Source organism: Acipenser ruthenus, chromosome 2 (genome assembly GCF_902713425.1).
Source record: "Acipenser ruthenus chromosome 2, fAciRut3.2 maternal haplotype, whole genome shotgun sequence".
Classification (NCBI taxonomy): Eukaryota; Metazoa; Chordata; class Actinopteri; order Acipenseriformes; family Acipenseridae; genus Acipenser; species Acipenser ruthenus.
In genome coordinates this window covers 12,605,214-12,626,657 of record NC_081190.1, presented here as the reverse complement: position 1 = coordinate 12,626,657, position 21,444 = coordinate 12,605,214, and the positions used below count along the sequence as shown (strand labels likewise).

Genomic DNA, 21,444 nt, shown 5'->3' with positions numbered 1-21,444 from the left:
TTGTACCAGCTACATTCTGTGATTGTCTGCAAGAGGTAACTGTCTTTCAAAACTTGTATTTTGTATGCAGGGATCATAGGTGTTTGTCCTCAAGTATGAATAAATCCTTTGCTACCTGCGTGTGTGTGTGCTAATAGAATAAAGAGCAATAATGCTGTAACCTTCTGTTAATCCTTCAACAATGAATTAATTCCAAGACTAATTTTAACATTCTTTCTGATATAATACTAATATAGTACTGATATCCAGAGTTCTGGTTTGTTTCATTCTCTGTAATACAAAGCCTCATGCACTCAGTGTTATTTTCAAAGGGGAAGGGCTATATTTCACCAGAAAGCGCTAAATAAACTTACTACAATATATATGTATGTACAGAAATAAAGGTTAAAGGTATTATCTTGAATATATACATAGTATGAGTCTAGTGTTCTTGTAAGGGCACGAATCATTGCTATTAAAAATACTAAAACGAATTTATATACAGTATGTGTTTTATGTGTTATACGGGGCGTAGTAATCTAGGACACAGATTTTGTTTGCAATCATCTGTTTTTTTTTTTTTTTAGAATGTCAGGCATCTCTCGTTATCTCTGGGATATGCATTTTATTACACATTTCTCTTACGCTGCAGTTTTGATCGGTGCTTTAGGCAGGCATGTTAAGTGCGACTAATGTATTTTACAGTGTGGTAAAGTAAAAGCAGTGCATAATGCTAATACAAAAACTATGAATCCCCGAAATGAGTCAATATGGTAAATAAATGTATCATACACTGCGGTAATATAGAAACTGCAATGACGTTAGAACTAACCCTAACAGTAATAACACAAATAAAGTAAATACATGCATATTATTTCGTGTATCACAAGACCAAAGAACATAATTTACTGTCAATCATCCAACTGCGGTCTGTCACTTAGAAAGCTGCATCGTTGTAGCCAAACGACTTTTGTAAAATAACTTAGATACCACCAAACTAAATAAAGCGATATACACTTAACTATTTATTTAGTTATGTCATCTTTTAATGTATTTATTTACTTATTTATTTTTGCTATTGGAAGCATTTTTTCAATACAGATTATAAATAGTTTTACTTACCGTCAGCCTGGCAGTGTGTGAACTCCAGTCCTCATTAATACTAGATTTTGAGAATATAACGACAAAACTAAAAGTTTGCTTCAGAAAATCTCAGGAAAACGTCTTGTTAATCTTATAAAACGTGTTTTCTGCAGACAACTGTTGTACTGTGTCTTGACGTCCTTCTCTGTCTGTGGTTGTTTATTGACTGGACTCTGCACTGAAGTGCACAGTACCTCGGCTGTACTAGTGCAGCGCATTTCCGTCAGCATCTATCAATATTACATTAGGGATTCCCTGTACTGAGTAACTAACTGCCCATCCTAAAGTAATAATCTGAACCAGTTCACGACGTGTGTCTACCAAAGAGCATGGCATAATAATAACATAACAGCTACTACTGTTAACTGAATTGAATAATATTAAACGCATTCGTGGGGACCGACACATTTAGGCATTTCATGGAAGTTATACAAGCTCAGCTGTATTGCTCTGTACAGTTAACTTTTCCCTCAGACATGCCGGTGTGTCTTCTCCGATGGGTCCGCGGTGGTAAGGTAGGTAGGCATCTGACCCGCCATAATTACGCGGGACAGGTGAATCTCGTGCACAACACCTGCCTGGTCCACATATCCTCCTTTACTCCTCTGGTGAGCACATGGCAAACAGTGGAAGTATGCAGTAACAGTATGGTGCTACACTCTCTCAACCCTACCACGACGCCTGGAGTCTCTGTTTTCCCATACACAACAGAACTGCAGTTTATCACAAGTAGTTATGGTATTTGAAAAGGCTAACAAGTGTGCCACCAATTGATTACAAATTCAGACAATCAGGTATTGAGGCATTATTATAAAGCAACTAGCAGCTATTTATATTAAAGATAAATAAATACACAAATACTGTACATATTTTCACAACCAGTTTCATGCACTAATACACACATGATTAAAACGCCGTCATTATTATTATTAATCCTATGCTTAACACTCCCCCTTCTCGTATACTGAATGGTTTGGTCCAGAATCAGCTCGTCTCACTGTCCTATTGCAAGCGCTATGGCAAGCCAAATTATCATTTAGAGATATTCAAAATGCACAACAAACTACTGTCATTCCAGGTAAGAGGGTTCCTGGGGCTCGCATCCTACTACTGGAGGTTTGTCGCCCCCTTACACGGCCTGCTGAAGAAGGACGAGCCCTTTGAGTGGACCCCCGAGAGGCAAAGTGCATTCGACAAGCTGAAAAACAGGCTCTGCCAGCCCCCCATGTTGACTTCCCCCGACGTGCAGCTGCCTTTAATCCTTGACATCGATGCCAGCGACGAGGGGATTGGTGCCGTGCTGGCGCCGCAACTGGGACCTAATGGGGAGAGGGTAGTGGCTTACTACAGCCGAACCTTCAGGAGAGGCACTGTGGCAGGTGGTTGTTCCGAAGACTCTGCACCAGGAAGTGTTGGCCTCCTGTCATTGGGTCCAGGCGTCGGACATTTTGGGGTCACCAAAGCCCTGAAACGATTCCACCAGGCTTTCTATTGGGGGCAGTGCCGACAGGACGTTGCCGACTTCTGCCGTCGTTGTGACGCCTGCACTGCCTGGAAAGGCTCCCAGGGTAGGTCCCACGCACCCCTCCAGCAGTACCAGGTCAGGGCGCCTATGGAGAGGGTTGCCATGGATGTACTAGGCCCCTTCCCACGCTCGGCGAAGGGAAACCGGGTCGTGCTGGTGGCCCTCGACTACTTCATGAATTGTCCGGAAGCCGATGCACCACCTGACCAGGAGGCCAAGACAGTGGCTTGCACCCTGCTGGAGGGGTTCTTCAGCTGCTTTGGGGTTCCCCAGGAGCTGCATACAGACCAGGGGCAGAACTTCAAGTCCATAGTGTTCTGGGTATCCAGAAGACACAGATCACTTCCTTGCCGCAGCGCCGTCCAGGAATCCACCACCTGCACACCTGCCCTCCTCATGCTCGGACAGGAGCTTCGTACCATGACGGAGCTGAAGTTTAACGAGTCCCCAGACACCCCTGCTGCACCCCAAGGTCCGGAGTACACCCGACGACTGCAGGCCTGCATGGAGACTGCGCACAAGTTTGAGCGGGAGCAGCTGCAGGCCGCTGGAGTCCGGCAGAGGAGGAATTATGACCTCTGGGTGCAGGGGTGCCACTTCATCGCCGGAGAGCAGCTGTGGGTGTGCAGCCCTCAATGAAAAAAAGGCTGTTTGCCAAGGCTGGAAAGCCACTGGGTCGGACCCTGCAAGGTCCTGGAGCGCCTGGGAGAGGTGGTCTACTGGGTCCAGCTGCCACCTAGTGGAAGAAAAGTGGTTCTGCATCGAGACTAGCAATTTAATTAGAGACTAGCAAATTAATTATTTGTTATTTTGGTGGCATGGTCCTGGCCCGAACAGGGACTTGGGACATTATTGAGTTCTGTTCAAAACAATAAACTACTGTCATTTAGCCCTGCACACCTTGTCTCCAGTGTCATCCATCGTGTTGAGAGCTCGAGTCGTCACAGTATTCTTTGCTTATTTGTATGGGTTATACACACATGTATATCTCCATATATTAATAGGAGCAAAACAGTTCAATATTCTACACGTACGGAAGCGGTGCTCTCCCTGCCGAAGAGAAGTGTGGGAGCCACACTCCCCCGCGACCCCCCAGCACTAGCTGCTGGTGAGTAGCGCGACAGCACTGTAATCTTCACTTAGTTGTGGCAGGACTCCTGCAGAAGCCACTGTACTGTAGCTGTTGGAAAATCGGAATCAGAAAAGAATAGAAATAGAAATAGTGGTGGACAGGATTCATCACAGCAAGGTGCTCTGGGTAAATCTCATAGTAAGTAACACAAGCTGTATTACCCCCTCACAGCTTTTTGGGCCCTCGCCGGTTATTATGCAGTGGGAAGTGGAGGACTGGGGAGTCTATTTAAGTGTCAGGGAATGGTACAACATTTCTATACTAATTAGAAATACACTACAGTACCATCAAATGTGAAGCACAAACAAGCAATTCTTAACTATGTCCTGTAAAATTTTTGTTTTGCTTTGTTTTTTGCAGTCAAAGATATGTTTTCCTCTGTAATACTGCTGTTTGGAATAATTGCTGTTTGGAATAATTTTATCAAAGGAGGCAAGGGGTAAAGATCTTCACCAAGTATAGGGGCCTACATTATGGTTATATTTTTCACTTATGTGAAAAGTGTGGTAAATTAGTGCATTCTAGAGACATACAGTACTGCTTATTTACAATTCTGCCCAACCTTTTTGTCTTCTTATTTTCTTATTTGTATTAACTGCCGATGCAGGTATAATGTTTATTGAAGTATGTCCAGTTTTCAAAAGATATACAGGACAACATCTTTGTAGATAGTATCCAATTACAAGAACAGTAACTCAAACCTCAACAAACCTTATGACCCTAGCAACACCTCCCTTTACTGTGTCTTGTAAAGCGCTTTGTGATGGTGGTCCACTATGAAAGGCGCTATATAAAATAATTGATAAAATGATTGATTGACACCCATACCCACACCAGCACCACCCACCATTTAGCATTGAAACATGTAGTTTACCTCTAGTAATATATTATATGCCGCCTTTAAAAGAAAAACCTGATTATTTATTAATTGAATTATGTATAGTTTGCTATTGCACAAAATAATCTGAAGCTGAACCACTATGAACCAACTGTAATAAGTATGGCAAAAAAATTATTAAATAGCATGGTACAAAACTACCGCGCTTGATCAACAGGGTACTGCTGTAAGTCAAGTTCCGGGATCAAAATCCAGTTTACACACTTTCAAAGCCCCAGGCTTCTTTTTAATGAATGACCTATTTTCTGATTTAACTGGTCAGTTTCCAATTGGCCTTAAAGCATTCAAGTAGACATTGCTGAAGGTGTTACATAAAGTGTGACGCCCAATGGATAACCCATATTCTATGACTGCAGCTATTACTTTTAATTAAAAAAAAGAAAATCCAGCAGCTGCCAATAATGTCTGGCAATAGAGTAAAAGAAGGATTAAAGGAGTCAATTGTGTAAATATTGTGTTATATACAAAAGAAGGCCAAGGAGGTGCAAGTAAGCGTCATGTTTAATACAGTGTCCCACAATCAATATCATTATTTGGAAAATGTTTACTGCATACTTCCACTGTTTGCCAAGGAGGCTGTGTGGTCCGGTGGTTAAAGAAAAGGGCTTGTAACCACGAGGTCCCCGCTTCAAATCCTGGCTTAATCACTGACTCACTGTGTGACCTTGAGCAAGTCACTTAACATCCTAAGTGACTCTGCAGCTGATGCATAGTTCACACACCCTAGTCTCTGTAAGTTGCCTTGGATAAAGGCGTCTGCTAAACAAACAAATAATAATAATAGAAAAGGCACTGTGCTTCAGCAGAATCCTGCCCTGTTGTTTTACATTGCTGAAAGGTAGTTTCAGCACAATCCTGCCCTGTTGTTTTACATTGCTGAAAGGTAGTTTCAGCACAATCCTGCCCTGTTGTTTTACATTGCTGAAAGGTAGTTTCAGCACAATCCTGCCCTGATGTTTTACATTGCTGAAAGGTAGTTTCAGCACAATCCTGCCCTGATGTTTTACATTGCTGAAAGGTAGTTTCAGCACAATCCTGCCCTGTTGTTTTACATTGCTGAAAGGTAGTTTCAGCACAATCCTGCCCTGTTGCTTTACATTGCTGAAAGGTAGTTTCAGCAGAATCCTGCCCTGTTGTTTTACATTGCTGAAAGGTAGTTTCAGCACAATCCTGCCCTGTTGTTTTACATTGCTGAAAGGTAGTTTCAGCACAATCCTGCCCTGTTGCTTTACATTGCTGAAAGGTAGTTTCAGCAGAATCCTGCCCTGTTGTTTTACATTGCTGAAAGGTAGTTTCAGCAGAATCCTGCCCTGTTGTTTTACATTGCTGAAAGGTAGTTTCAGCACAATCCTGCCCTGATGTTTTACATTGCTGAAAGGTAGTTTCAGCACAATCCTGCCCTGTTGTTTTACATTGCTGAAAGGTAGTTTCAGCACAATCCTGCCCTGTTGTTTTACATTGCTGAAAGGTAGTTTCAGCACAATCCTGCCCTGTTGTTTTACATTGCTGAAAGGTAGTTTCAGCACAATCCTGCCCTGTTGTTTTACATTGCTGAAAGGTAGTTTCAGCACAATCCTGCCCTGTTGTTTTACATTGCTGAAAGGTAGTTTCAGCACAATCCTGCCCTGTTGTTTTACATTGCTGAAAAGTAGTTTCAGCAGTAGACACAGTAGCAGCCTTCCCCTTGAAGCCTTCTTGCATCTCGGTCACTGTATGAACTTAACAGGTATACCTCTCCTGCTACTACCAGAAAGAGTTTATCAATGTAATCTGCATATTGCACTGTACAGCTATGGCCAAAAGTTTAGCATCACCCTATATAATTAACTAACATAAAGTTAAATGAAACCTTCTGAATAATGTTACATTAACATATTGAATTACATAGTGCTACAAACTGACAACAATTGAAAAATGTGACATTTAGAAATCTAACATGAAATGCTGTACTACTACTATAGCTTCTGGTAAACTTTTGCGATATCATTTTATAGTTTTTTTGATTATATGATGTTAAATAAAAAATCTAAATGATGTTTATATTATGTTCTGTAAGGCAGATGTGGCAAGACATTTGTGTGCCTTCGGTGTTGACAGATTGTCAAACTAGTTTTACCCATAGGCAATGCAGGGCTTATTGCTACTAGAAGATCAGAAAAGGGAAACACTTATTTGAAATAGACAGATCTCATCAAAACTTAAAAACGAATATCTGACATACTTGAAGAATTAATTCCATAGTTAGCTATTATGTATGGAGGGAGATCACTGTCAAAAATATTCGTATGCGTAAAAATAATTTGTACTTGTCATTACAGACACAAATAAAAAATACAAGTACAAATCAGAAATACGAGTACAACTAAAAAAATGACTGGTACAAATCACAAAGTACGACTACGACTCAAAAAGTTACGAGTACAACTCACAAAATTACGAGTTGGATAGAGCGTGAAATCGCTGTCAAAAATATGTCATAGAGGTCACAGGCCATGCTGTTGATTGGGGGAACAATCGATCGAGTATTTAACAGCACATGCGTCCAGCACCTTGCATTGCTGATAGAAGGGAAGGAGTGGCTGCAGGTGCAATTTTCAAAGCGGGAATATGGCAGTATGGAAGATGGACAGTCTCAATCTCAGCAAAGATGTTCTATAAAAACAAGATAGTCAACTCCCTCTTTTTTCCATCTCCATCGATGCGGTGCATCATGGGAATGCAAAGAGTTCCGGTGGCGACTTTTCTCCTATCTCTATAATGTAAAGTCTGCTTCATTTCCTACTCAAAGCTTTCTCTTTTGAAAACAATTGCATTTTTTTTCACATTTCACCAACATGCAGCCACTCCTTCCCTTCTATATCAGCAATGCAAGGTGCTGGACCCGTGCGCTGTTAAATACTCATCGATTGTTCCCCCAGTCAGCAGCCTGTCCTGTGCTTTACAAGCCACTCCACTCCAGTAAAGGGCTGTGTTTGCTATTTAGAGATCCTGGAATAAGACAGTGCCTCACTGTGGCTGTGGCTGTGTATTTTGAAATTGTGGATTTTTCATATTGTCATTAACTGCTCCTTTAAGGTTAGGGTTTTGGTGAGGTGCAGATACAGATTACTATATAAAATAATATCTTAATTAAAGGACTTAAATGGATGAAATGAGAGATTGTTCAGTTGTTTAATTTATAAAATGTGCTGTTCGCTTCATTCTAGTATATACTGTACCACCAGAGCAGCTGTATTTTGATTTTATTTGGTTTCCTCTTGTCCTCTGTAATCAGAGATAGAAGGCGTGCCTGTGGTGAACTGGACAGACTTATCAAGGTTTATTCTTTCTAATATGGGTCCACCCAAAGTAAGCACACACAAGGCTGGGTTGGGTTTGTAGTCACTAAGCTGACAGAGACCCTAAGGAAAAGCCCTACAGTTGATAAGCAGTTATAAAAAACATTTGATAGCAGTTTATGCTAATGTAATATTTACACTGCCTGGCCACTTTATTAGGACCTGTACCTAAAACCACATTTGGCTTGATCACAAATCTTGACACGACATGACATAGACTCCATGAAGTGAGGTAATGCATTCAGTCATTATGATTTCACTCCAGTGATGCAGAGAGATGGGCAGAGGATCGGGATGACAAATGAGTCGTCCATGTTTATCCCAAACATGCTCAACTGGATTGTGATCTTTGGATCCTGGTGGCCACGGAGGATTCCTGAAGTCTGTTATGCTCCTCAAGCCATTCACACAGAGTTCTGGCACTGAGGAGAGGTGCATTATCATCTCGACCAGTAACCATCACCAGCGCAGTACAAGTGCAGAATTGTTGGGTGGACTTGATCAGCAATGATATATAAGTAAGCGACAGCATTTGTTCAGCCTTCCAGAGTCGTCAAGGAATCCAGGGTTTACCAGGAGAACATGCTCCACACCAGGGTGATGCCAAATCCAATCAGGTAGATAGGCCAATAGCTACTTGCTAATACCTTTTTATGTTTATGTGTTGTACACCACAACAAAAAATCCTTTAAAGGCTAGCTTCACAGACCCTGATTAACCCTAGTCTTGGACTACCTTACCTAAGGTAACATTAGGTAGTCCAGGATTATTGCTAATCAGGGTCTATAAAGAGTGCATGGTATAAAGTCTGCTGTAGAAGCAACTGGGGTCTGTGTTGTCCTCCGACACTATGGGTCTGATGGCTTCGCTGTAGACCTGCAGTGCAAAAAAAAGACAGCTTGGCGGGAGTCGGTGTGGGAGTTGCAGCGGTGAGCCGGGATAATAATAACTGGGCAATCCAAACTGGGAGAAAATCGGGGGTAAAATAATTGGAGATTCTAAATTAAAAAAAAAAAAACCTCAGTGGCCCAAGGGGCCAGTAGTTAAAAATCTAAACGCAGAGCCTTGATAGTAATCCATTATTTGCTCATGTAAAAGACCTGTAGTCAGATATTGATTTGTTTTGTAGATACTTTAAAATAATGCATTAGTTCCTTCTTATCAAGAATCAAATGTTTATTACCTGTAATGATGCAATTGTCATTGACATTTATTGGCCTTGTATATGTTTGCTTCTCTAGCAACCTTCCCAGATATCAACCCTTTTATAAAATTTGCGATAATTCTGACTTTAAGCAGACTTCGCAAGTTGCACTCTGAATGTTTTTGGTCCTTTCTGTTTCAGAATACATTTCTCTGGCGTTGTATTTTGACCAGCAATTCAGACCAAGGTTTCAAACATGGGACTTGAAATATGGGACTTGAGCTGTAGTTTTATCCAGCAGTTTTGGTGTAATTGAGCATTCCAGTAAGGGGAGATTACAGTATATGTGTTTGTCAATCCATCTGCGTCGTTGCACATACTACTGCTAAAATTCCTTGTATCTTTTAAGTGTTGTGAAAACTCTAACTACATCCGACAATCGTTTATGACATGTGAACTTCGATGACTGCCGTATTGGGACTTTTTATTTTCTAGATGATAAAGTCCTAACACTTCGATATATTGCCTTTATACTCTGTACATAGGTCTATTCTGGGATTTTCTATGTCAAGTTCAACCTGTCGGAAAAGCCTTGTGACTTTATATTTGCATGTTTATGTTGCATACCATGCAGTTGACCTTTGATTTAATATAACTGCCATATTGAAGTTAAGTGACTTTTGAGACAGTATACTTTGATTTACAGTATTGTCTTGATGCTTGGTCAATAGCTGTATTACCAGTGTTGTCTGGAAATTAACCCTTTCACTGCCACATTGGCTTAAACTCTAGCCATATTAAATGATGCCGGCCACATGCATTGACTGGTACCCAGCTGTATTCTATGAATCTCAATAACGTTCCATTTCAGGTGGTGTCCAGTGAGCATTAGCTGTTTAAGTGCCACATTATTTTTAATATCTGGATATATCAACAATCTATTTTACAAACCATTCGGTCTGATATTACATGCCTGTAACAGGGCGATGTTACATACGTGGGTTGTCACTGAGTAATAATGAGGCAGACACAGCATTGTGTGATGACACGCCACACAGACGTGCAGATTTAATTACAACACAGGTGCTGCCACTAGGGTACCAGCAATGGTAGCCCTAGTGTCAGATTTAACAAAGAAAACAAAACGAAGCTAAAAATAAAAGTTTGCCACACAAGTGCTAGTCCCACTAAAAGGAACATCCTGCTCCAGGAACCTGCTACACTATGCAAACCTCCAAACTTACCTATTTCTGGACAACCGGAGTATTGGTATCCTCACGGTGACTCCAGCCTCTTCAAATGGCCTTTTCAAACGGCCTTGGCTGGGCAATGCCTTAACGAGCACCGTCTGTTTCGTGTAGAAGTTCTGTCCATGGAGCAGACACTCTCCTCCTTGATGTCAACACAGCAAGCTTTCGCTCAGCGCCCGCCTGTGTTGCTATGATGTTGCAGGCTCCTCAAGCTGTGGTGCAGATGCCTTTTGAACTCCACGTATCCTCCCCGGACGCCCAATCCGGACCGCCCAATCAGCTCAGTGCCGGGAGAGCCTACCTGCTCAATTAGTTGCCAAGCGTCCCAGCTGCACACATTTTCACAAGAACCAGCGACAGGGCTCTCCCTGTCACAATGCCCCTTAGATTATGTGACTAGTAACACTTTGTTTATATTCACAAAAACTCCCATTTCTTGTTTAAAAATGTAGTAACAAAATAAGAAAAAATGTATGGAATTGCATTTGACCAAATTTACAGTGGGATTCAAACACCACAGCCCATTTCACAAAGCCTATAGAGTAAATGGTTAAATGCTGGGAATTTTATTGAGAAACAGTGCCAACATAGTCCAAAAACATTTACAATTGTTGGCCTTATCCAGAACCAGGGAATACAGAAAAGGAATTAAGATGTTGTTGATGACTACCAGGGTATGTTTATTGTATTGATTTCTGGTAAATGTCAATGAAGATCATGTGAGCATAGTGATTGTTTACCTGCTTGGCTGATTTGCAGAACACTGTACACTGGTGCTGAGAGTTTCTGCTGTTTCCGAATGCATCTGAAAAGATAAGAACAGCGGTCTAAGTACAACTGTGCATGATTTCTGCATATGTAAAGAAACATTAATTTCGTTCTATCAAAAATGAAATAGAAAAAGATCACTTCATCAATCAGTTACCTTCAGCACAGGACATATTTGATCACAACAGCAATCCCGATAAGGCTGTGGTGTAATGAACACTTATTTTATTCAACTGTTGTTTATATTGTTATTGTGTTTTTTTATTATTATTATTGCTAAGGCATTATATAAATCCTATGCAGTTGTTGTGCAGAAATAACACCTAGAGAAATGTCGAGGTACAGGAAACTATGACAATGTTACCTGTTTATTACTAGATAAATAACTTTTTTTACAATACCAAATTCCATGTGTAGTAAATGAGTAACATTAGAGTGCCATTGCACTTTGGAATTGACAATTATCTATTCAGGAATAGGGATCAGAGTCAGGTACAATGGGAAACATGCTTCATCTTGGCAGTTTTTAATATATTAATCTCCCCCAGTACTTGAATGTAGTGTAAAAGACTATTGGTTATCAATGTTTGACAATTCAAGTGTGTTAGGTAACCATTCATTCTGCTAATCTAACTGATAGCACAAGTCTTTGGTTCACTGATAGCACAAGTCTTTGGTGATGGTATCATAAACACGAAAAGAGTACGAGCAGTCGTCTGACTAAATAACTGATGGCTAGTCTGAACTGAAAAAGGATGTTCTTGTGATTGTTGTTTTGACTGATAGACTGTCGAGTATAGAGGAACTGACTGACCTTATGTGCATAACTTCATGTCCAAATGCTTAAAAACCTGTTTCCCCCACAATTTACCAAACATTGCTTTTCTTAATAGTTCTGATGATTTTAGCTATGCTATGGTTAGAAATAAAACTAAGGTTCCCAATAAGAAAATTCCAGGTGGTTCTTGAAAAATTCCACAAATTAGGCAACTAATATACTAATTTCAAATTTCAAAGCTGTGAAAAATACTGCATTGTACCACACATCTAAATAAGCAAGCCCTGAGTCTCCTAACAACGTCCCAGTTTCTATTTATCCAGCAATTCTATCTCTTTCACTATAGATGAACAACACACTTCACCTAAACGGACGCTTGGTTGCTTGGGTGTAAACTATATGGCTGTAAGCTAAGTATACAAATACCTGTTCCTCATGGCTCCAAGAATGTTTTCTTGTCGGTTCTTCTGAGAATACTTCATTCAAATGTTTTTAAAATGAAGAAACAGCAGAATTGATTAATAAAAAAAGGTTTACCGAATCAAATTTTTTGAAAAATATAAAATATGAATCTCTTCAAGGAAAAGTGTAAAAAAAAAAAAAAAAACACAAAACTGACACACTGATAAATAGAGCACAGTGTCAATCCATTGCTGGTAGTGATCCATCTTAAAAATCCGACTGGGCTCGACTGCTATATAAATAACTTTCACTTAACCACGTGGAATGATTCAAGCAAAAACAATTATAGATTTCTTGTGACAAACCACAGGAAATAAAACATGTATGCTTTTGTGTCAGGCATTATTGACTCGGTCCCATTATTACCTCATGCCATAATATCATTATCTATTAGGTGGATTGCTGTTGGTAAATACTATTGTCTATTTACTTAATATACTTTTGTTAGCCATAACCCCATTACCTGCAACAGCATCTGCAACTATCCCACAAAAATCCAATATGCCAAATACTATATGCAAATCAGTTTGATTTTAGCTTCTGTTATCAGTTTTCTGTCTATTTTATTACTGGTATCCTGACTTCCATGTAACATTAATAAGGACATAATTTAGGGTTACCATGTGGCACCAGATTAACCGGACGCTGTGAGACAGAACGGGATTTCAAACTTGCCCCTAAATTGAAATAAATGAAGGTGTAAATGAACCATCCTTAGCTACAATTAAGAATGGTGCATAAATACCCGCATGCGCGTCAAATAATTGTATTATACTAAGAATGAATTGCAGCCAGGCGCTATTTTTTTCTGTTTGTTAAAATTCAGTCGCCCATATTATTCTGCAAATACAATCGCATCATCATCTCGTTGCTCTATCGATAAATTAGCTATTCGTTCATTAAGATCTGATCAGAAGCAGCTGATCCGTGTGAATTGTTTGCTGCACCCAAGCAATTCCACCACAGCAGGATTAATCTCAGCAAAGGTGGAGCTCATTTATACGTGAATTACTTTCAATTTAGGGGGAATTCTGAAATCCCGGTCTGTCTCAAAGCGTCCGGTTAATCTGGAGCCCTATGGTAACCCTAACATAATTCCCACCATTATTTTTTCAAAAGAAAAAGCATACATAACCCACCAATTAAAAGTCTATGACTAATTTATGACTTGGGGGCAGATTACATTAAATTAAAACCAAAATTCACAATGCACTATGTATATATAGGGTTTGCAATAAAACACATGACTGCAGGGTTTATCTTCAAAATCACTCAATGAGTATTCAGTTTTATTTACACAAACAGTTCATCAGTTTCCATGAAATTCAGCAAATTCAAAACCACCTTTCATGTTCATATTTTACATTTCTACTTTTGTCCATGATTGCAAATAGAATCCTGAGAACAACTTGACACTTCTCGGCATAGAAATGCCTATACTTCACATTTCACTTATTAAGATAAGAAAGAGGTTTTATACAGGTTTTCTAAGACATTATTAGAGTTACAGTAGAACCCCAGAGTTACAAACACCAAGCTTCCAAACTGACCGGTCTACCGAACCCCCACTTTCAACCGGAAGCATGCAATCACTCAATCATGTGTGCAATGCAACCAGATAGGCAGATTTCAAAGCAAGTATGAGCAGTTTTACTGGGAACATTTTAGTTTTAAACAAAGCAGAGAGTTTTTTTCTTCAAACCAAAGGAAGCTGAATGAATGAGCAAGCTGCACAAAAGCATTCTGTTTAAAAACAAGCACAGCGTTAACCCAGGTTTTCATGGACATTTAAATCTGATTTTGCTACAGTTACGATCTCAATGGTAAATTCAGTTTAGCCTTTTTCCATTTATACTACTGTTTTAAAGACTTTAGAACCATAACCATATAAGTATTGCTTTACACTGCTGTATCCTTGTATTATTCTTCAGAGTGAAGGTGTAGATAGCAGGTGTACACATTTATTAAAATCATTGAAAACTAATTTTCAGAGTTACAGGCATTTCAGACTTACAAACAACCTCCATTCTCAAGGGGTTCGTAACTCTGAGGTTGTACTGTATATATTAAACAATACTGAGCACCCAGTACTGCACAGTATACTATAGTAAGGGTGAAGCAATCATCTTTTTGGTTATTAAACATGAAATGATAAGATGTGTATCTTTTTATTATTATGAATATTTTTCTGAAAGTGACTGTAAATAATTAATGAAATTTGCTATCTTACCTTGGAAACAGTTTTTTATTCTGTGCAGGCAATATTCAGTCTGTGCTTTTTATACCTCATTGCGGTGCTTGTAGTGATCAAAGTTCACCAGTGTTTATTGCCGTGAATCCAACACAGATACAAATGCTAAGCAATCTGTCCAGACTGTTTTTGTTGTAAATTTGTATAAGGTAGGAAGCTTAAAGCAGTTTTAGCTAATGAAAGAAGCTTTTTTGCCACATTCATTTTTTATTACTGGGATAAATAACAACAATAATGCAGGGTCGCCGGTTCAAGCCTAGCCTCTGCCTTCTTACAAAGAAGGTCCCCAATTATTATTTTTTTTTTTTAAAAAGAAGACATATCTGACTCAAAGGGGTAGATGTAAGGATACGCGCAGTGATTTGCAGGTGCAAAACCCCCATAATGCTGCCGTAAATCGTGTTTAGCCAGCATAAAGTTTGATTTTACCAGCTGCTAAAAATGTGCCATATGTAAAGAATAGTGTTCACCTGGCGTTCTGCACCCACTATCAAATTTGCACTTTGCCATCATTAATCCATTAAAATTATATTGAAATGCATTCAATTGAAGAAAACAGCATGTAATTTGGTGGGGTCTGGATACTAAGCAGGCGCAAACATAATGTGATGTAAGTATTTTGCCTTGCACTTAGGCAATTGCTGACCCTCCAAAAACTTTACACCTCTTATACAAGGTGCAAGCCATTGTAGAAACGAGTAACTAAGAGCTGTATAAAAGCACACACCTGCAGAGACCTGTCACTGGCCTCAGGATGGCTGCTATGGTACACTTCCTGATGCGGTGACACTTGGCTCTTGTTGAAGAGAGGCAGGAACATGTTCGGAGGAGAAGAGCAAGACGAAGAACACCCTGCATATTCAATCCCAGGGTCTCTTTGTTTGGGATGCCGGAGGATGTGGTGATAAAGCGTTATGGTCTCACTCTACAGGTCATCCTAGACCTAATAGCTGAATTGAGGGATGAGCTAGACCCCCGCGTCAATCTAGGGATCGCTATCCCTGCACATGGGAAAGTGCTGTGTTCTCTGCACTAATTTGCCTCTGGTTCCTTTCAGACCACAGTTGAAATGTCTGGAGGGATAGCCCAGTCCACGTTTTCTAGTGCTAGGTGCATTTCTGGATGTCAGACTAAAAAGGGCAGGCCAATATATACCATTTCCTAAGGATACTAGCATAACTGATGTTGGCTGAGGCTTTTCCAAACAACTCAGTTTCATGCTGAGTAACCTCAGCTGTAAGGACTCTCAGCTCCTTCTCAGAAAACGTTTCTTTTCCATGTGCCAAGACGACTTTGCTGCCCTTCCTGTGACATATTGTTTTTGGTTTGTATTCTCGTGCTCCACCAATGTCATACCCCAAAGTGTTTGACATTTACAGAAACAGACACATTAGATAAAAATAAGGAAGTTAGCCCCAGCGTCCTTATCTGGGTATTTAATACATCATTGCTGTATTTATACGTAGGAAATCTGAAAGTACGACCATCATCTGATCATTAGGTCTCTCCTCTAGTTCTTTTGGCTTTATATGGACTTGGCTGTGATTCATATGGAATACACAGAGACCCCTCCACACCCCACCACACCGCACATAGACTCACATACACAATATGACCAAAAGACTGTGGTGCGTTCATACACAGGATATGTGTGATGGCATTTTAGATGAAATATACTTTACAAATTTGCATTCTACTATTATCATGTGTGCATTTATCAAAACCTATTTACATCCAGTCTAAATAGTATTTAAAAGTTGGAGAAAGTAAAAGGGCACACATTGATGTTTTTAGGGATACAACTGAAAATGTGCAGAAGTGATTGCAATGACTTTCTATAATTTACAATCGAGATGATGGCAATAGACATAGTCTTTTCTGCTGACAATTCATTTTGTGATGGAGACACAAAGGTCACAAATGGAAGGTAGGAGTGGATTGTAAATGCTACAGATAAGTGTCTGCAATAGAACAAGACAAGTGCTCAAGGCATATACTGAAAGCTACAGTGATGATATTATCACATGCAAAAATCTACTGTGTGAGGCTGAAAAAAGTGCAGGAACAAATTAAATACCATCTTTATACTATATCCAATGTACATGAAATGTAATGTGCAATGCTTTTAGACAAGGGAAGAAAGTCCCTTTGATGGAGAGCTAGTTGGCACACTGGATTAACAGTTTTTCATCTGGATTTAAATACTGAATTGAATCGCAGGTTAAATGAGTTTGGTGGAGTCAATTTAGCCATCAGTGGTGGTACTGTTACTGATTACACACACACACACACACACACTCATTACACTAGTGACGTGTTGCATTGTCAGAAATTGAAATGGACACACCTGAGCATGTTACCTACATATAGTGTTATATTTTAAGATCATATTATAACCTGGAATGTATCAATGTACGACGCAGTGGCATTAATAATTCTGAACCCTGTAAATGAGATAAGAGCTCTATAACTGTTCGCTCCCAGCCCCTGCTCTTTTGCCTATGCAATGGAAGTCTTTGTTCCATCTCTGCTAAATTGTGTATGAAAGTAATAAACTTCAGTAGCATATTTGTGTCAGCCAATGCTTCAGACCATACAAAGGTGAGTCCCACATACATTTATTATATAATGTGTCCAGGAGGTGGTGCCACAGGGCTAACATTTCGCGCTAAGGCTCAGGCAGCATTTGGGTAGAGCTCTTTACAACATGAGGACAAATATTTGAAATGGCCCAATAACTAAATGAAACACTATCCATTATAAACAATCATTTACATTTCTAACACTTGGGGTTCATTTTAATAGTAGGCAAAACCCGTTGTTCACTTCATCTATGTGTATCTCTGCAGATAATTGTCTCACATTTCAATACCTTACAAGGATCTTCTGGGGTAAACCCTCACTAAATGTATCAAACCGAGGTATTAAAGAGTAAGCAGTGGGGTTCCATATAAATATAGCGTGGCTCGCCCCCCACATGCTGCTACAACCGCTTAAATAATGTACCTGTAATTGTTCTTTCCATTGTTAACATCCTGACAGCTTTTTACACTTTAATGTCTGTTTCAAAGCTATTTTCAAAATGGCCACTCTTGTGCACTGGCGTTTGTGATCTGTCCTCTAAATCACTGCAGGAAGAGTGATTAAAAAAAAAACACATAAGTGCTGTGGCTCAGAGCCCTACGCAGGAATATTTTTTTAGTCCCTTCCTGCCCCCCGGTGCCCCGCAAATCCACTCCCACTCCCACTCCCACATTTTTTTCTTGGATTTTTATCCTGCTTCCACCACCAAAAAACTTAATGTTTTCCAAAGTACTCTAGTAATTTACTCCTAAGTTAAATATTCATGTCAATGTAACAAACATGTGAAAGAAATGTGAAAGTGAATAATGGTACATTAAACTGCTGACTTGCATGGTTATAGTAAGAAAAAAAGGCATGTTTCATCTCTGCATTTCCTCCTACAGTGAGAAACTTCCAATTTGTGTTTTTTAGAAGGGCACTGTGCAAAAGTTAATTCTGTTAATACTGACTATTTGTCAGATGGTTCAGAGAGCTAAAAATAGCAGTAGCTCTACTAAATAAACAGTAGCTCCTTCTTCTCAATGTTCTGAAATTCTAAAAGCCGCTGGAATTCTGTTGGGTTCCTGGAGGTATTTTCCGTACTTCTGGCAGTTCGAATGTGGCTTACACTCCTCACATGCTGACCCTGGTAAATGGCAGTCACTGTGTCTAAATGCTTGATCTTTTTATGTTAAGTTATTGAATGTTCTGGGGATGTATGGAGGCACTGTGTGATGAAACTTGGTCTGTACATACTTTAACACTTTTGTGAGTATCAGATTGTGAGGTATATGAAGGCATCTGCCCATCAGCTATCATGTTTTGTTATTTGTGCATGGTGGCCACCAGGTGGCACCAGTGCAACATGCAACAATCACATACTATCTATAAACTGTGGGCCGTTTCTACAAAGCTTTATTAATTATGTTATCTTAAGAACTGTGTTTTGAAGCCAATTGTTTGAATAAAATAAAGTATTCTATACCTTTCAATTGGCTTAAATTGGGATTGACTTTCTATATGAATGATTTACTATGTATACCATAAAATGTATCTTACAGTACCTTATACAACATCTCAGATCGATCGCTCTGACCACTTTGTGTACACTACACCACATAGCTTGCAGTTTAGCAAAATATGGGACCCAGATATAAATGGAAAAAAAAGTTAAATTATGAAAGTAAGTATTTAGTTTAAAAATGTAAATAACTGTAGTGAACTAGATATTTTCTTCATTATCTGTATTAGAACATTCTGGAATTGTAATGCTTTGTTTTACAGAATGTCTTTGTAATAGACCTAGGGCCATATTCACAAAGCATTTACCACTGAGAATTCTTTAAAAAAAATAACTTTCTGTAAAGTTTGCCAAAAGAAATGTCAATTGGTTTTTGTTCTTTTTACAAAAAAAAATAAAAAAAATAGTGCAAATGTTTGTGAATATGGCCCACGGTCCTGGAAGTTTCTGAAAACAGGTACAACACTGCATTATAAGGTTCTGTGTTGCCTTACTACGTCACATTGTGATGGAATCTTGAGCACACGTACAAATTCCAATATGAGGAGCACAGCCATTGCCGAGGAGTAAAAAAAATCATTATCCACCACCAAGTATTGATACACCCCCTACGCTGTGGAATGGTAGAGACCATTAGCTTGTCTAGTTTACATAATGAACAGGTAACGTGTTGCACAAGGTAGCGGCTTGCTGGCTGATTTACAATGTTGCATGGTCATTGGGTGCCACGTTAGTGGAAAGCCTATTAGTTCTAGACGAAAGGTCCCTTGCAGGCAATTGAAACCAACATGCTTCCTATCCTGTTCAGCCAGGTCCATCACGAGGCACGAGGTCTCTGAGGATGATCTTCAGCTTTAACAGGCAGGACAACCTCGCTGATATAACACATTCGTTTCAAATAAGATGCATCCCATGAGAGGTTTTGTTGCCATGTTTCTGACCAGCTGCTCTCAAACCATCCATTACTGGGACTTATTCCTGTCTGAGCCTGGGGTGCAAAGAACCCCATCAGTGGACACTTGATCAGTGGAAAGGTATCTTTTGGGTATGTCTGGGTCTAGTGTCAGCACTGGTGGTTCTGATAGGTGGGCTGGGCCTGTTTCGGTTTGCATGGAACAGGACCAACTCTTACAGAGCTTTTCAGCAATCAAGTTCTAACTGGTCCTACTTCTGCTCACAAAGTGCACTCTGTTACAGTGGGGTTAAGTGAAAATGATGTTAATCTTCTACCATTGGCTGCCCAAACCCAATTGCGTATCAGGTTCAGATCTCCATGCCCCTAAAACCTGGCTGTCCAATGCTCTTTGTGAGGAACAGAAGACAAAACCATTGTCTACAAAAGTGAGACCAGACAAACAGTAGAGAGGAGAGAGGGTGGGCAAAATAAGACACGATAAACTGTGAAGGACTGTTTAAACACAGAGGGTATAAATCTCTTGAATGAACTCCCCAGGTACTTATTCTGGATGAAATTTTCTTAAGTGAATCTCGGCCAAATCTGGTCAATGCAAACCTAGATGGATGCAAAATGATGTTGGTTCAGCTCTTCTCTTTTCTGTGGAACAGCTGATGAAATATTGATTTGGATGAATCAATTGCTCATTTGTTTTGATGTCAAATTCTATTTTTGGCTGTGACCAGGTCAAGAGCAGAATGTGACTATCATAAAAACAAATAAAAAAAAAAAAAAACACATATCAAAATCAGACTAGAAGCAACAGCATTGCAATCACCAAGTATGCAGCTAAAGACTTTAAAGAACAGAATCGTTCAAATTATAGTAATCGAAATAACCAGTGGGATCAAAAGAGTTCAACAGTATTTAGATCCCTCACTGTTTCGATCATTAACGTTGACTCCAGTGTGTTCCGTTAAGGAAAACACACACTTTGTACTAATCGTTTGTGTTATACTTAAGTAAAGCATGTTGTCCTTTTAAATGTCTGAATTAAATGTAGAATAATTCCATTTCATAAACAATTGGTTTTAACCTGCTGTTGAAAACATGTTCCTGAAACTATGTAACATTATAAATGGACTCATAGCTTACATGATGTAAACATTAGAATGGACTAATATATTACATAAGTGAAAAAAGGGTTCAGGCCAATAAAAACATGGATCAGGTATTAAAAACAAAGCCCTTTATCTGGTCCTATGGGATATGCTGTTCTAAGATTTATGATCTGTGATCTGAAAGGGGTATGCCACAAACAGAACACTAGGGTTTGGTTTTTATTGTTACGTGTTTACTCTGAGAGGCTGCTCATTACTCAATTAATCAGATGAGAGCTAAGACACACTTGTTTACCCCTGCCTTTAATTGGTAGCATGGCTCTTCAGGCTAAGCAATCTGTAAACAACTTTCTCCAGTACAGTATTTGACTGAGTTGAGTAATAAAATTAATCTGTCAGCTTTGCAAATGGAGACCAGCTCTTTTGGCATAGCAGCCTGGGGTTCAATCCCAGCTTTGTTGTGTCAGCAATGACAATACTAAGTATGAACTACAAATATCCCAGTGGTCATTATGCCACCATGATAAACATTGTACTAATGGTCATTAGCTGCAGGAGCAGAAGCACTGCTGTTGTAGTACCACTGCTTTGCAATTAAGGATAATTTGGTAAGGGTAAGCTGATGTTGTTGTTTCTATGTTTTCAAGTTGAATGCTTCAGTTTTATTGGAATCTGA

At 39.5% G+C, this 21,444-nt stretch overlaps 1 protein-coding gene across 1 annotated transcript in view; it reads right to left on the bottom strand.

Moving 5' to 3' along the window:
• The window catches only part of LOC131697907 (cGMP-dependent protein kinase 2-like), a 29,089-nt gene extending 27,727 nt beyond the window's left edge, over positions 1 to 1,362 (bottom strand). The window contains exon 1 of the mRNA XM_058989657.1: positions 1,102 to 1,362. The gene's annotated coding sequence lies outside the window, so the exon portion shown is untranslated. The remainder of the gene's footprint in view (positions 1 to 1,101) is intronic.
• Positions 1,363 to 21,444: the final 20,082 nt, after the last annotated feature.